The 17400-nt window shown below is 41.7% G+C and overlaps 1 protein-coding gene across 5 annotated transcripts in view; it reads left to right on the plus strand.

Moving 5' to 3' along the window:
- Window positions 1–17400, plus strand: part of MAP3K13 (mitogen-activated protein kinase kinase kinase 13) — a 202362-nt gene that overhangs the window by 67271 nt on the left and 117691 nt on the right. Inside the window, exon 1 of one of the 5 annotated variants that reach the window (XM_062210856.1) lies at window positions 14059–14165. The exons of the other annotated variants lie outside the window; for them this stretch is intronic. The gene's annotated coding sequence lies outside the window, so the exon portion shown is untranslated. Of the gene's footprint in view, window positions 1–14058; window positions 14166–17400 lie in introns of those variants that run through there. 5 annotated transcript variants of the gene reach the window in all.

A 17400-nucleotide genomic window follows, 5' to 3' on the forward strand; every position in this document is an offset into this window, starting at 1 on the left:
AGGAAGCACCTGGCTCCTGGCTTCGGATCGGCGCAGTTCTGGCCATAGCAGCCATTTGGGGGTGAACCAATGGAAAGAAGACCTTTCTCTCTGTCTCTCCCTCTCACTGTCTATAACTCTACCTGTCAAATAAAAAAAAAAAAAGAGAGAGAGGGAAACATAGGGAGAGGATGGGAGGGAGAGACGGGGAGGAGGCAGGAAGGGAATATCATTATATTCTTAGAACTGTATCTACAAATTATATTGAATCTGTTAAAAAATAATTTAAATTTTAAATTAATTATTTAAAGCTATAAACAAGACTAGGGCAGTTACAGGAATGGGGATAGGGGCGGATATCAAACTCTGTTTATAGAATGCCTCCATAGAAGTAAAACGATTCTTGCCCCCAAAATTCAGTTAACTTCCCTCCTTTTTAAAGATTTATTTATTTACTTGAAAGGCAGAGTTACAGAGAGGCAGATGTAGAGAGGAGAGAAAGAGACGGGGAGAGAGAGAGATGGGAAAAGAGAGAGAGAGAGAGGTCTTCCATTCTATGGTTCACTCCCCAGATGGCTGCAGTGGCCGGAGCTGCACCGATCTGAAGCCAGCAGCTTCCTCCAGATCTCCCATTGGGTACAAGGGCCCAAGCACTTGGGCCATCTTCCACTGCTTTCCTAGGCCACAGCAGAGAGCTGGATTGGAAGAGGAGTAGCTGAGACTTGAACTGGTCTCCATATAAAATGCCAGCATGGCACACAGCGGCTTTACCTGCTATGCCACAGTACCGGCCCCTCTAGTATTGTTTTCCAAACTCAAAAACAATTAGTCCACCCCACTAATTTAGCACTTACACCATTTGGTGTATTTATTTCACCAAAGCTCCTTGATATCAGAAACCTTTCAGATTTTTTTTTTTAATTAAACTTTTATTTAATGAATATAAATTTCCAAAGTATAGCTTGTGGGTTACAATGGCTTCCCCCCTCCCATAACCTCCCTCCCGCCCGCAACCCTCCCCCCTCCCGCTCCCTTTCCCCCTCCATTCGTGTAAAGATTCATTTTCAATTCTTTTTGTATACAGAAGATCAGTTTAGTATATATTAGGTAAAGATTTCAACATTTTGCCCATATAGCAACATCAAGTGAAAAAACTACCATTGGATTACTAATTATAGCATAAAATAGCAATGTACAACACATTAAAGACAGAGATCCTACATAATTTTTTTTCAAAATAATTAATTTTCTATGCCTTTTCCATTTTAACACCAGGTTGTTTTTTTTTTTTTTTTTTCATTTCCAATTCTCTTTATATACAGAAGATCACTTCAGTATATAATTAGCAAAGACCTCATCAGTCTGCGCCCACACAGAAATGCAAAGTATAAAAATACTGCTTCAGTACCAGTCGTAGCATCACTTGGCTTTAGACGACACATTGGGGACAGATCCCGCATGGGGTGTAAGTACACAGTGACTCCTGTTGCTGACTTAACAATTTGACACTCCTGTTCATGGCGTCAGTAATCTCCCTGGGCTCTAGTCATGAGTTGCAAGGGCTATGGAAGCCTTTAGGGTTCGCTGACTTTGATCTTATTCCGATAGGGTCATAGTCAAAGTGGATGTTCTCTCCTCCCTTCGGAGAAGGGTACCTCCTTCTTTGATGGCCCCGTTCTTTCCACTGGGATCTCACTCACAGAGATCATTCACTTAGGCCTTTTTTTTTTTTTCCCATGGTATCTTGGCTTTCCATGCCTGCTATACTCTCATGGGCTCTTCAGCCAGATCTGAGTGCCTTGAGGGCTGATTCTGAGGCCGGAGTGTTGTTTAGGACATCTGCCATCCTATGAGTCTGCTGTGTATCCCACTTCCCATGTTGGATCTTTCTCTCCCTTTTTGATTCTATCAGTATTAGCAGATACTTATCTTGTTTGTGTGATCTCTTTGACTCTTAGACCTATCAGAGCTATCAATTGTGAGCTGAAATTGATCACTTGGACTAGTGCGATGGCATTGGTACATGCCATCTTGATGGAATTGTGTTGGAATCCCCTGCACATTTCTAACTCCCCCATTTGCAGCCAGTCCGATTGAGCATGTTCCTAATTGTTTACCTCCTCCCTCTCTTTTTCCACTCTTAGATTTAACAGGGATCACTTTTCAGTTAAAATTTAAACACCTGAGAATAATTGTGTGTTAATTACTGAGTTCAACCAATAGTACTAGAACAACAACAACAACAACGAATACTAAAAAGGATAGAGTATTACATTGTACATCTAAAGTCAGGACAGGAGCTGATCAGTTCATTGTTGCTTATAGTGTCCATTTCACTTAACAGGTTTTCTCTTTGGCGCTCAGTTGTCCCCGATCAGGGAAAACAAATGAAATTTGTCTCTTTGGGACTGGCTTAATTCACTCAGCATGATGTTTTCCAGATTGCTCCATCTTGTTGCAAATGACTGGGTTTCGTTGTAGAAACCTTTCAGATTTTAAAATTTATCCTCGGCCGGCGCCGTGGCTCAACAGGCTAATCCTCCGCCTTGCGGCGCTGGCACACCGGGTTCTAGTCCTGGTTGGGGCACCGGATTCTATCCCAGTTGCCCCTCTTCCAGGCCAGCTCTCTGCTGTGGCCCAGGAAAGCAGTGGAGGATGGCCCAAGTGCTTGGGCCCTGCACCCGCATGGGAGACCAGGAGAAGCACCTGGCTCCTGGCTTCGGATCAGCGAGATGTGCCAGCCACAGCGGCCATTGGAGGGTGAACCAACGGCAAAAAGGAAGACCTTTTTCTCTGTCTGTCTCTTTCACTCTCTACTCTGCCTGTTAAAAAAAAAAAAATCATCCTCAATTTTTTTTTTTAAGATTTATTTATTTTATTTGAAAGTCAGATTTACAGAGAGAGAAGAAGAGGCAGAGAGGGAGAGAGAGAGGTCTTCCATCCACTGGTTCACTCCCCAATTAGCGTCAATGGCCAGAGCTGCACTGATCCGGAGCCAGGAGCCAGGAGCTTCTTCTGGGTCTCCCACGTGGGTGCAGGGGCCCAAGGATTTGGGCCATCTTCTACTGCTTTCCCAGGCCATAGCAGAGAGCTGGATCGGAAGTGGAGCCACTGGGACTCAAACCAGTACCCATATGGGATGCAGTCACTGCATGTGGTGGCTTTACCCGCTACGCCACAGCGCTGGCCCCATCCTTAATTTTTAAAAGGATTTATTTATTTATTTATTTATTTATTTATTTATTTATTTGAAAGAGTTACAGTGAGAAAAGGTGTGGGGGGGGGGGGAATCTTCCATCCACTGGTTCACTCCCCAAATGGCCACAATGCCCGGTGCTGGGCCAGGTGCAAGCTAAGAGCCAGGAGCTTTTTCCGAGTCCCACGTGGGTGCAGCAGTCTAAGCACTTGGGCCCTCCTCCGCTGCTTTCCCAGGCACATTAGCAGGGAGCTGGATCAAAAGTGGAGCAGCCAGAACTCGAACTGGTGCCCATATGGGTTGCTGGTACTGCATACAGCAGCTTAACCTGCTGTGCCACAGCACTGGCCCCTCATCCTTAATTTTGACTCATTAGATGATCAAAGACAACTCTTTAAGGGAGTTGGGGGCAAATAGTATGGTGAACAGTGGGCTACCTGGGAGCCAGCATCCTGTTTGGGAGTACCAGTTCACAATCTGCTCTTCTTCCAGCCCAGCTTCCTGCCAGCGCATCCTGGGAGGCAGCAGGTATTGCTCAGGTGGTTGGCCTGTCACTTCCATACAGACCCAAATAGAGTTCTGGGCTCGTGGCTTTGGCCTGGCCCAGCCCAGGCTATTATGAGCATTTGAGGAGTGGACCAGTGGATGAAAAATACCTTTCTTTTCTCCCTCTCTCTCTTTTCTCTGCCTTTCGAGTAGAAATACTTTTTTTTTTTAATATAGTCAGTTTTTAGTGGATTACAGAGTTTAGAAAAAGCTAGACTAGCTGAGTCAACTTCTCATATATAAATGGGAATAACAATTACCCTGTTTTAAAATACTTTGTAAACTCTAAAATACAGTATAAGATTTTTTTTTTAAAAGATTTATTTATTTGTTTGAAAGGCAGTTATAGAGGCAGAGGCAGAGAGAAACAGAGAGGTCTTCCATCTACTAATTCACTCTCCAGATGGCCGCAACAGCCGGAACTGTGTGGATCCAAAGCCAGGAACCAGTAGCTTCTTCTGGGTCTCCCTCACAGGTGCAGGGTTCCAAGCACTTGGGCCATCCTCCACTGCTTTCCCAGGCCATAGCAGAGAGCTGCATCAGAAGTGGAGCAACCGGGACTCCAACCGGTGCCCATATTGGGTACTGGCACTGCAGGTGGTGGCTTTACCCACTATGCCACAGCACTGGCCCCAAAAAATATTTTCTTAAAGTCCCTTTTATATATATCATGTGAGTCATTTAAAGAATATATTTCCTGTCATTCTTTTGAATCTATCAAATATTTGATAACCTTAAAATAGAAAAAGCATATTACACAGACTCTAAATACTTAAGGATATGAATACAACACATTTGGTTTTACTTATTATTTCTCACAATGAACACTATTATTTATAGTGCTCATTCCTTACCTTAAACTTATGAAATATCATGCAATAATTTTGACATTCATAATATGTTTTGACTTATGTATGTATATTAAACTCTCAATGGCATTATTAAGGTAAAATTGATATACAGAAACTGGTACACATTTTTACATAACTATACCCGTGCAGACCTCACTCTTGTCAAAATAATGAATATACACAATTTCCCCAAAAGCTGATGGGACCCCTTCGCAGTCTCTGTCTGCCACACTCCATTTACCTGGCAACCATTATATGTTCTGTATCACAGTACGTTAGTTTGTTTCCTAGAATATTATGTGAATGGAATCATAGAATGTGTACTCTTTTTTATTTTTATTTTTTAAGATTTATTTATTTACTTAGAAAGAGTTACACAGAGAGAGAAGGAGAGGCAGAGAGAGAGATAGACAGGTCTTCCATCCAATGGTTCACTCCCCAGTTGGCTGCAATGGCTGGAGCTGTGCCGATCTGAAGCCAGGAACCAGGAGCTTCTTCTGGGTCTTCCACGTGGGTGCAGGGGCCCAAGGAATTGGGTCATCCTCCACTGCTTTCCCATGCCACAGCAGAGAGCTGGATTTGAAGTGGAGCAGCCGGGACTCGAACCAGCGTCCACATGGGATGCCGGCACTGCAAGCTGTGGCTTTACCAGCTACACCACAGGCCAGTCCCCTCTTTTTTAAAGATTGATGCATTTATTTGAAAGGCAGAGTGACAGGGAGGGAGAGTCAGACAAAGAGATCTTCCATCTTCTGGTTCATTTCCCAAAAGGCTGCAATGGCAAGGGCTGGACCAGGCCAAAGCTAGGAGCCAGAAACTTCATCCATTTCTCCCACATGGGTGGCAGGGACCCAAGTACTTGGGCCATCATGCACTGCCTCCCAGGTGTATTAGCAGGAAGCTAGATCAGAAGCAGAGTAGCCAGGACTCAATCGGGCACTCTAACATGGGCTGTGGGTGTCCCAAGAGATGGCTTAAGCCACTGCACTGCAGCACCCACCCGAGTGTGTGCTCTTAACTGACTTGGTTCACTCAGACTAGTTACTTTGAGACCCATCCATGTGGCAGCATGTATCAACAGTACATTCCTTTTTGTTGCTGAACAGTGTTACCATTGTGTGGATATATCACAATTTCTTCATTCACTTGTTGATGGACATTTGGGTTGTTTTCATTTGGGGACCATTACAAATAAAGCTACTATGAACATTTGTGTGCAAGTCTTCACACAGGCTTATGTGTCATTTCTCTTGGGTAAATACCAAGGAGTGAAATAGCTATATCATATGATAGGTTTATGTTTAACATTTTAAGAAACTCTGGCTATGTTTTAACAACTTCTTTTGAAGAAGATAGGACATCAGTTCTTTTGAAAAGATCCAGAGGATAACCCCCCCCTCCATGTGCCATATCTCTGGTTTTCAGCCTGCTCTTCCTTGAAGTGCATCTGGAATACCTCCTGCTAGGGAGACAATGCCCTTTGTTCTGTAAATTTATGAGATTAGTATGTTTTGAAACCCAAGGCTAGATTAAGACCCTTGTGGCCTCAAACACTGCAAAAATTACCTGTTTCCTAAAATTTAAGTCAAAAAATCATTACACAGTGCTAACTGTATAACATGTATAATATAGTCCATATAATACTCATTTTCCGGCCGGCGCCGTGGCTTAACAGGCTAATCCTCTGCCTTGTGGCGCCGGCACACCGGGTTCTAGTCCCGGTTGGGGTGCTGGATTCTGTCCCGGTTGCCCCTCTTCCAGGCCAGCTCTCTGCTGTGGCCCGGGAAGGCAGTGGAGGATGGCTCAAGTGCTTGGGCCCTGCACCCGCATGAGAGACCAGGAGAAGCACCTGGCTCCTGGCTTCGGATCAGCACGGTACGCCGGCTGCGGCGGCCATTGGAGAGTGAACCAATGGCAAAAAGGAAGACCTTTCTCTCTGTCTCTCTCTCTCTCACTATCCACCCTGCCTGTCAAAAAAAAAAAAAATAATAATAATAATTCTCATTTTCTCCAGAATAACAACTTTGATTCTTGACAACAAATTTTCAAATATCTAACTCTGCCCCACATAAACATTTGAAGAGCCTCTTTTCTTGCTGGAGTCCTAAGCATGTGCTCAGTTTGCCTGGAAAGCCCTGAAACGTTTACTGCATGACACAGGTTCTAGCAGATCCGGTGTTCATTTCCTGTCACTGTCCTTGCCTCTGTCACAGATGGGGCTGCCAGGCAGCTCCTCTTGCATTCACAGGCCTGTGGATCATCCTCTTAAAATGGGCTTTTTCAATAGTTAATGTAGCATAAATGTTACTAACTTTAAAACTTTTTAATTTTTACTTATCCAATTGTTCGGGTGCTTCCAGTCTTAGATTCCCACTTAAATTATCTTTTGTCTTACAATCAGTCTAGCATAACAAGAGGACAGATTCTGGAACATGGGGCTTTTTCACTGGCTTTGTGACTTCGAGTTCTTCAGCCTTTCTATGCCTCACCTCCCTCATCTTAAATGAGGATTGAGATGCGTATATCAAATCATTGCATGAATTAAATGAGATATTTACGCAGGGCTTTAAGCACAAAGCTTGATGTGTGGTAAACACTGATCATTTACAGCTATGTTATTATTACAGTCAGCAGTTGTCCTGTCTTCACCAATGAAAGAGTAGTGGCACAGATAGTTCAAATAGTAAATGAGAAAATAGCTTTTCACTTGAGAGAAAAAGTTCTTGGCAAACTCTGTCATTCTGTTTATGTTTTGGTTGGGCTTAAATTCCTTCAGCACTCACAGACTAATCAGAGCAGGAGGAAACCCTTCAGAGTGAATATTCAGAGAACTGAGATGTAACTTTAAAATGAAAGTCAGGGGAAAGGCAAATCATAGGAAAAATCGGTGTTTGTTTCTTTGAATAGAGATATAGGGGCAGGAAAAGGATAAAAGGGATTATTCCTTTCCTGCCTCCCCTCTATACCAAGAGAAAGTTAACAAGAGAAAAGCAAAACAAATTGGTTTCATCATAGTTTTATATGACACAGGAGCCTTCAGACTGAGACCTAAAGACCTGGGCTGAATTATGCACTTTTATTCTTAGATTCAAAGAAGGATTGACTGCTGTGTAGACATATGATTGGACACAAAAGGTCCTAGGCTGAATTATCCATTTTTAGGCTTATATTCAGTGAAACATGGAAAACCGTGTAGATGTATGATTAGATACAAAGGTTCTGATCTAACAGTAATAGACTGAGTGGAGAAATCCAGCAAGGCCGGTTTAGATTTTTCTGGCCTTTCTGTTCAGCATGTGAGGCAGAGAATTTCTGTATGGCAATCCCCAAGACAGAAAGAAGGGGAAAGATAAGAGTAATATTTCTAGCTTTACGACTTGCTTTGGGGGAAAGGGTCCTGGCTTTTAGGACCCATCTTGGGGAAGAGAAATTATGATTTCTAAGGCTTGCCTTGGGAGGAGGAAGGTGGAGACAAGAGAGCAGGAGACAAGAAGACAAAAGAAGGACAGAGACTGCTTCTGAGGCTTCCTCACTCTAGGGTATCCTTTTCTGAGCTCCAATGGGGAGAACTAATAAACCGTCTAAAGAGGTTAAAATTATAATCTGTCAGCTTCAGAATGAGGACAACCAATGGGAAAAAATGCATGCAGTTTAGAGATAGAAGAGTAAAACTCTGGGGTCAGCATTGTGGCACAGCAGGTTAAGCCACCGCTTGCAACACCTGCATCCCTATCAGAGCACGAATTCAAAGTCCTGGCTGTTCCATTTCCAACCGAGTTTCCTGCTAATGTGCCTGGGAAAGCAGCAGAAGATGGCCCGAGTACTTGGGCCTCTGCCATCCATGTCGAAGAACCAGATGGAGTTCCTGACTCCTGGCTTCAGCCTAACCCAGACCTGGGTGTTGCAGCCATTTGGGGAATGGAAAAATCTCTTTCTCTCTCTGTTACTCTGCCTATCAAATAAATAATCTGTTTTTTTAAAAGAAAGAAAAGCTTAGTTTTGGCTTGGATTATGTGGCTATTGAGTGATGGAGCTAACATTGTTTACCATCTTGATCAGATCCGTTTTGTAGAAAGGCACAGAACATTATATAACCTTACCCAGGGTTTTGGAGCCAATGTATTTTAAAGCCTCAATGAATTGAAAAGAAACAATAAAAATATTGCTGTGAAATTCTCTGACTTCAAAATATCAAAGATAGAGCTAACTATTGAGAGGAAATGTTGAGTATTAAGAATTTTGACCACATCAGTATGACAAGGAAAACAGTAAAGTGTAAACACTATGTAAAAGTTAGAAGGCAGAATTCTAAAGTTAATCTACCAAAGCACCAAAATTATTGGTATCAGGAAAGGAGTTCGCATAGTGTAGGGAATCTTTTTTTTTTTTTTTTTTTTTTTGACAGGCAGAGTGAACAGTGAGAGAGAGAGAGAGAGAGAGAGAAAGGTCTTCCTTTGCCGTTGGTTCACCCTCCAATGGCCACCGCGGTTGGCGCACTGCGACCAGCGCACTGCGCTGATCCAAAGGCAGGAGCCAGGTGCTTCTCCTGGTCTCCCATGGGGTGCAGGGCCCAAGAACTTGGGCCATCCTCCACTGCACTCCCTGGCCACAGCAGAGAGCTGGCCTGGAAGAGGGGCAACCGGGACAGAACCGGTGCCCCGACCGGGACTAGAACCCGGTGTGCTGGCGCCGCAAGGCGGAGGATTAGCCTAGTGAGCCGCGGCGCCGGCCGGGAATCTAATTTTAATTTGGCTTTCTTGAATATGATGGAAGAGAATCAATTAATGACATTTTATAATAGGGAGTCTTGGCTACAAGTGATGGAAATATATATCATACTGGTTTAAATTAAAATAAGGGGAGAATGATTGGCTTATATGATTGGGAGGTCTGGCAGAGTAAGTAACTGAAGTTAGATAGATGCTCAGTTCCTGTTGTCAGGAATCTATCTGGTCTGCTTTTCTATGCCTTCTTACGGACAAACATGACAGCTGTCTGCTTACTTGTCCTGTGGCTAGCTGATGAAACAAATGTGTGTTGCCCCCTCTCCTGTAGTGCTAGGGAGAGCAAATTCCCCTTTACTCACCACTCAAAAAAACCCATATTTGAGAGACAATTGACGCGAGGAAATCAGGTTTATTTAAGAAGCCGGCAACTTGAGGGTATGATGGACTTTTGGCACATCCTAAATCCTCAGGTTAATGGGAGAACTTTTTAAAGGAGAAAGGGGAATTAAGGGGCAGTTAGGGACAATAATGAGCATTGTTGCCTCTGGGCACATTCTCACGGTTCTGATAGCATCCTGAATCTGGCCAGGTGGTAGTCCATTTGACCTGGGGCTTGGCTATTTACAGCTGGTTGTCATAAATTCCTGCCTTATCCGAGGTCCTGCAATTTCAGCCAGCTTCCCTGAGGTCAGTCCCTGGAATTGTTAAGCAAGCATTATTTATCTGTTCAGTTAAACATAAGTCTGATTAGTCTCGAAGTAGGCAGTTAGCTTTTGTTAAAGGGAGAGGAAATGGAGTCACTTGAGTTACTGCTACCAATCATTCTAGCAAACATCTTGGGGATGACTCAGCTGATTCTCATTGGCTGGCTCAGATCTTGTGTCTATCTTTTTGCTAATCTTTGTGACCAAGTAGATGAGTTGGCCAAGCTTGTGCCAAGTGCTCTCAGAGCCATAGCCCCAGGCAGGGTCAGCTCCATCTGAACTGCTTGGACTGAAAGTTCAAGAGGAACGTTTCCCTCAGCTGGAGAAGACGTAAGGGCAGAGTTAAACAACAACAAAAAATATGAATGTCCACTACTGATGTTTTGATCATCAGTTATGTTGTTTGTACTATGAGACCAAAATGGAAATGCCAACTTGTATCTAACTAAAGAAGAAGAAGTGAAAATAAATCAAAAGTTAAATGGTAAAGAATTGTTTTATATGTGCTAGCAGAACATAGTGTGAATTTTATGTTGATGAATGAAGAGTTTCCTTTTGCTTTTTCAGTGTGTAAAGTGCCCTTATAAACTAAACTATTTCTAGCCCTACAAAGGTTTGGTTTAGGGTACTTTGCCAGAATCTGTATGTTATGGAATGGTATTTCAGGAGTGTTTAATATTTTATTGAGAAATCATTTGCTTTTAATTGGCTTTAGTGCATTTGCATTATCAGAAAAAATATATCTTTCATTTATAGTCATCCTTTTGAGAAGGATAATACCTTAAAACTTCATTAATTAAGATTGATTCTAAATGGTATATAAGATACAATTACTTTTCTCCAGCTACTTATTATCAATGATAAAAAATATTGAAATATTGGAGAATTGAAATCCAGTATATATATATACCACTACAAATAAAAGAGAAAAATAAACCCCACCATAGGATAAGAAAGCAAATATGCTAATCACAAAAACATGTATATATACAACATATATACCACTATATATATGTATACACATATACATATACAAATTGAGCATAAAGTTGACTCTGAGCTTCCCAGCAGTAGGAACCAAAACATTGATATTCAGTGGATTACGTTGCTGTCAACTAAAAGGTGGGTGCCTAATAATTTTTCAAGGACAGAACAAAACTTTCCCCTGGTATTAAATTGTAAAACAAATTCTTCATGTGAATTCCTTACATCATGCAAGATAATGGACAACACAGAAGCAGTATGGTTCTTCTTTAGAATAATTCTTGATAAAAAAGCAGGCCATAACACTCAATGATAGTGACTCTACTAAAGGGTAATAGGGTGATGATTTTTAGATAACTGTAGCTTTTAGATGATCTCCCTTGATACAAGGATAGATTTTTATAATACTTAACTTTTCTTTCTTTTTTTAAAGATTTATTTATTTATTTGAAAGTCAGAGTTACGCAGAGAGAGGAGAGACAGAGAGAGAAATCTTCCATCTGCTGGTTCTCTCCTATTGGCCACAATGGCTGGAGCTGCGCCGATCCGAGCCAGGAGCCAGGAGCTTCTTCTGGGTCTCCCACATGGGTGTAGCGGCCCAAGGACTTGGGCCATCTTCTACTGCTTTCCCAGTTTATAGCAGAGAGCTGGATCGGAAGTGGAGCAGCCAGGACTTGAACTGTTGCCTATATGGGATGCTGGCACTGGAGGCAGCAGCTTTACCCGCTGTGCCACAGCACCAGCCCCCCCTTCCTTTTAAGATTTATTTTATTTATTTGAAAGAGTTATAGAGTGAGGTAGAGGCAGAAAGAGAGGTCTTCCATTCACTGTTTCAGTCCCCAGATGGCCGCAACAGCTGGAGCTGTGCCAAAGCCAGGAGCCAGTAGCTTCTTCCTGGTCTCCCACATGGGTACAGGAGCCCAAGGACTTGGGCCATCTTCTGCGGCTTTCCCTAGGCCACGGCGCCGGCCGATCTAAATAGTCTTGATATAAGGCCATGTGTATTAATACAGGCTTATGTTGTATATACCAATGTTGTTTTGGTCTTGTGCACTTTCATCTTACCTGGGTAAACTTCTTTGGTTCTTTTCAGTCCTAACATTCTACAATAACTTCCTTTAGAGACATGTGCTGACTGTGTTATTTGCCAACAATATTACATTGCTCAAGTGTATAGTAGGACAGTACGGCCGGCGCTGTGGCTTAACAGGCTAATCCTCCACCTTGTGGCGCTGGCACACCAGGTTCTAGTCCCGGTTGGGGCGCCGGATTCTATCCCGGTTGCCCCTCTTCCAGGCCAGCTCTCTGCTATGGCTCGGGAAGGCAGTGGAGGATGGCCCAAGTGCTTGGGCCCTGCACCCGCATGGGAGACCAGGAGAAGCACCTGGCTCCTGCCTTCGGATCAGCGCGATGAGCCGGCTGCAGCGGCCATTGGAGGGTGAACCAGCGGCAAAAAGGAAGACCTTTCTCTCTGTCTCTCTCTCTCACTATCTACTCTGCCTGTCAAAAAAAAAAAAAAAAAAAAAAAAAAAAAAGGACAGTACACTAAACATCTTTGCTGTATATAAAATAATCCTGGAAAGTTTTCTTTTACCAAATGATCTAAGTACTGTGCAATATTTATTAATGGTCAGGTTTGGACACTCCAGAATGGCACAGAAACAGGCAACCATGTTCCTTCTCCCTGCTGCACACACAATGATCTGATCAAGAGAGCAGATCTCTGTTCAGAATGTTCTTGGTCACTGGACACCTCATAACTGAAGCCTTACATTAACCACTGTTGTTCCAATATCAAGGCTCTAAGACCATTTCCCAAGCTCATAAACAACATGGTCAATTCAACATTCTTTATAAAGTGTTGGCAATTATGGATCAAAGTGGTGGGCTACAGGCAAGGTAATTTATTAACCTTCACTTTTGTGTGACTTTGAAAAGGTACAAAGAGTGGAGGAATGTTGTCACCCATTTTGGTGAATTTAACACAGCTATTTTTACTGCTAATAATAAGATATATCACCAAAGCCAAAAGTTGCCCAAAGATTAGTAAGAACCATTTTGGACCTGTGTCTTAATTTATTGTCAGAAGTTGAATATGCCTATGGGGAAATACTAAACCTTATTTAAATATAGCAGTAAGTGACTAATTCATGCCCACTTTTGAAAAGTCAGAAAGATCAGTAAGATGTTATTGTTATACAAAACAGTTACACTTATATAATATTACCTCAGATATTTGTTTCCTTAGCCACTAGATTTTTATTCCCAAATATTTTTATTATTATTTTGCTTTTTCTTCAAATAGTTAATGGAAATAATGGAATGAAAAGAAATTCATGCATAGTTTTTCATAATATGTATTTTTCATGAACTTTTTGGAGACCCCCTCATGTACATATATATATATATATATATATATATATACATATACTATCTTTTACACACAATAAACTTAGCTTTTTATTCCACTTTCCACAAGCGTTTTAAAGTAATCTCCTAGAGTTGTCTTGTGTAGGGTATGCCTGTCTGTCAGTCCGTTTTCGAAACTATTTCTATGACTTTTATTTGTCTTTATCTCACGTTGCTGAACAGCAAGAAAAGCATTAAAGAAAATAGCTCCGATGAATAAAAGATGTGATTTCTTCTATGTGCATTTTTGATAGCATTGATTTCACTGAAAATCTATTTTGAGTCCCTCATTCTATATCAATAATAATATTATTATGACTTGAAACACGCACACGCACACGCACACACACACGCACACACACTCAGCCCTCCAGCGACCAGTCGGTCTTAAGGCAATGGCAGACGCCTGATTGGCGGGCTCTGTTTATTCTGTGACCAGATTCCTTCTAAAAGAAGGCAGGCTGTGACTGCCTGAAGCCTATTGGCCAGGCGTACTCTGGACCCTCCCCACACCCTTTTTTTTTTTTTTTTTTTTTTCATTGCACACACCACAGCGAAGTCTGTGCGGAATCCTAAACCAGCCCAATTTACATCCATTCATGATCTGTGACGTCAGCAAGCCTGTGGGCTCCTTTGCAGTGGGCTGGAGGATTGTGTGGCTGGAATCCCCCTCGCCCGTATTTTTATCATTTTGCAAGGCTGTTTAAATTAACCTTCTACTTTTTAAAGCAAGAAAATGGGACAGCATGTGTAGGAATCCTTCATTGTTGTGAGTATTGCACTCTATTTTTCTGTTTCATCAGCATTTATTTCATTCATTTCAGAAAATGTATTTGTGATTTGAAGTAATTAGAAAACTGGTGTTATCGAGGGAGACACAGCAGCAAGAGAGACAGAGGCGCAGAGAAACCCGAAACCCCGTTACAGCTCGGAGCCTCTGAAACTGACAGCTGGTTTTCCTTCGCTTGTCTGCTTGCTTAGACGTGGACATTTTTCATTAACGGTTCCGCACGTTACCGCTTCACCTCTGGTTGCTGGCTTGGGTTTCCTTAGGGGGAAATTCGCTTCTCGGAAAGGTGAAGTGAATGCCCTGAGAGGAAAACCCAGAGCACCAGGAAGGTGCGGGGGAAGCCAGGCTGGCAGGAAGGAGCAGGTTCCACCCCGCTGAACACTTGCCTTCCCTGCTGCTGTCCTCTCTGTCGTCTCTCACCCTTCACCTTGCCTTTGTTTCGTAATTGTGTAACAGTCAACATCTTGTGATTGCCATTTGGGCAAGATGAATAGTTGTTCTACCAATTGTCAAAAGCTGTGATGATGGGCATTACAGTGGTGTATTTATACACATTTGTGTCTGTATGCATTTTATTTACATTATCAAAAACTTAAAAGCCTGCAACACAGGCAAAAAGGGAATTACCCTTAAATTCATAGCTTTTCACATAACCTCTAATTAAAACTAAACTAAATTCCATATATTGTGTAGATGTACACATGAATATTTCCCTAAGTAGTTTATTCTGCTTGTGCTTGGAGAAATATGGATACGTTCTGATAAGCTCCATGTGTGAAGTTGACTTGATAGTTTGCTTGTAGTTTGAATGTGAAGTTAGCATTTGTGATTAAATTGGTTTTCTCTGGTTTATTCCGGTGTCAGTTGTGATGGAAAAGAAGAGAGATGTGACACTGTGACATTTTTCTGCTCCTGTGGCAGCTCCTAGCCCCAAATAATATCTGTTTTCTAACTGCCTCACTTTGAGCAGTTTATATCGGAGTTTGCAGCTAGCAGTTGGTTGGTTGTTCTTTCCAGGGAGAAAGAGAGAAAGTAAGCAAGACAGAGCGCACGCACGCGAGCAAAATGCCTGCTGTGTCTTTCCATCCAGCCTTGTCATGTTTACCTTGCATAATCAATACTTAGTTTGGAGGTTTTCATATTAAAATCTTTCCTTGTGAAGCAAAGCTTCTAAATTATGGTTTTAATGATATCTTTTGAATTATGTTTCTTAATGAACCTTCCAGTTGTAAATTCATTTATTTTCCAAATGATCATTCCTGAAACTGTAACTTTTTCTTTTGTTTCTCATCCCTGCTAAGCCCTCACTCATTTTGGTTGTCTGACTACACTTTAGAGTTACTGGAGGGAAAACCTCTGCTTCTTTCTGAGTCAGATCTTTGTCTTATGCTCTCAGACAATTGCAGCTTTAAATTTTTGGTATTTTCTATTCGTTGGTTTGAACAAACAAGATAATGTTTTAGACACTTTTCCCTTTATTTGTAAACAACTTCACTTATTTTAGCATTTTTCTTTTTTGTGTACCATCAGAGACTATGTTGAAATCAACAATTTGAAAATTATCTTAAATTACTGAAGTCCACCAAATCAAAAGGCCAAATTTGTAGGATATGTTTTAAAAATTGTGTTTACATAATCAAATTCATCTTCAGACAAGCTCATCAAAGTCTGTCTTATGCACAAATTTCACCGTAAGAGAGCTGTGTTTCCATGAAAGAAGTATAGCCTGCACTTTGGATTTATTAAAGTAAAACTGTCTCTTTAACGTGGAGAATGGATGTAGAATCCCCCTGTCTTCCCCACTGTTAGTGGCTGTATTCTAGATTATATTGATTTTCATGTATAGCGTAGTTGTAGAAAAAAAACAATAACTCTTAATTGTTTAATATCAAACAATAAAATCCTGTGTATCAGAGACTCTCAATAGATGGCTTTCTGTTTAAAAATTGAAGCTTCTCCAGAAATAGGAATTAATTTATTTAGTAAACAAAGTCCTTCAAACCATAGCTGTGTCCTAGGCAGTTGTCAAAAGAATGGTTCCTAAGGGCCAGAGGCCACATTCACTGGTGTAAGACAGAACAATCAGATTTTGGATGGCAGAACCGGTCACTTTGGTTTGCCCCATCTACCTACCCTCTTTCCAAGTGCTACAGTTGAATTAATCGCTTGGGGAGCTCAAATAAATCAAGATGGCCAAGATGACCATTTCTGCCAGGTGGCAGCCTGACTCTTGTAGTTTTTATTAAAATAAAGAAAATTGCCCAAGAATACTCTCCTGCTGAAAAAAAAAAATTCAAAAGACATCATACTCCAGCTCAGTGTTGGTTAGTAGTAAAAATACGGGAGAGACAAAAATTGAGAAGATGCAATTTTTAAACCTAGGGAATCTAAAGTTATTATTAGAAAGATTTATTTTACTATTAGAATTAGCTATGGAGCTTTTGGCTCTCCTTTTTTTTTTTTTTTTTTTTAACTATTCAGTGCTTTTATTATGTTCATGGAGTTATACAATTATATCACAATCAATTTTAGAACATTCTCATCATCACATAAAGAAACTGAATTCTTTTGGTAGTTACTCCTCATTTCTCCTCATTCCAGGCCTAGACAATGATGAAAGTATTTTATGTGTGTGTGTGCGTGTATATGTATCTATATCTATCTATCTATCTATCTATCTATCTCTATCTGTACATAGCTTTGCCTACTCTGGACATTTCATACACATAGAGTCATACAATATATCATAATGTTTTCAAAGTTCATCCATGTTATAGAACGTATCAGCACTTCATTTCTTTTTATTGCTGAATAATATACCAATATACAAATTTTACTTATCCATTCAACTGTTAATGGACATTTGGATCGCAGTGTACATTTGTGTACAAGTTTTTGTGTAAATATGTTTTCATTTCTCTTTGATATTTACCTAGGAGTAGAATTGGCTTGGTTGGCCGGCACCGTGGCTCAATAAGCTAATCCTCCGCCTGCGGCGCCGGCACACTGGGTTCTAGTCCCGGTCAGGGCGCTGGATTCTGTCCCGGTTGCCCCTCTTCCAGGCCAGCTCTCTGCTATGGCCCGGGAGTGCAGTGGAGGATGGCCCAAGTGCTTGGGCCCTGCACCCCATGGGAGACCAGGATAAGCACCTGGCTCCTGCCTTCAGATCAGCACGGTGTGCCGGCCACAGTGGCCATTGGAGGGTGAACCAACA

This window comes from Lepus europaeus, chromosome 2, assembly GCF_033115175.1.
Source record: "Lepus europaeus isolate LE1 chromosome 2, mLepTim1.pri, whole genome shotgun sequence".
NCBI lineage: Eukaryota > Metazoa > Chordata > Mammalia > Lagomorpha > Leporidae > Lepus > Lepus europaeus.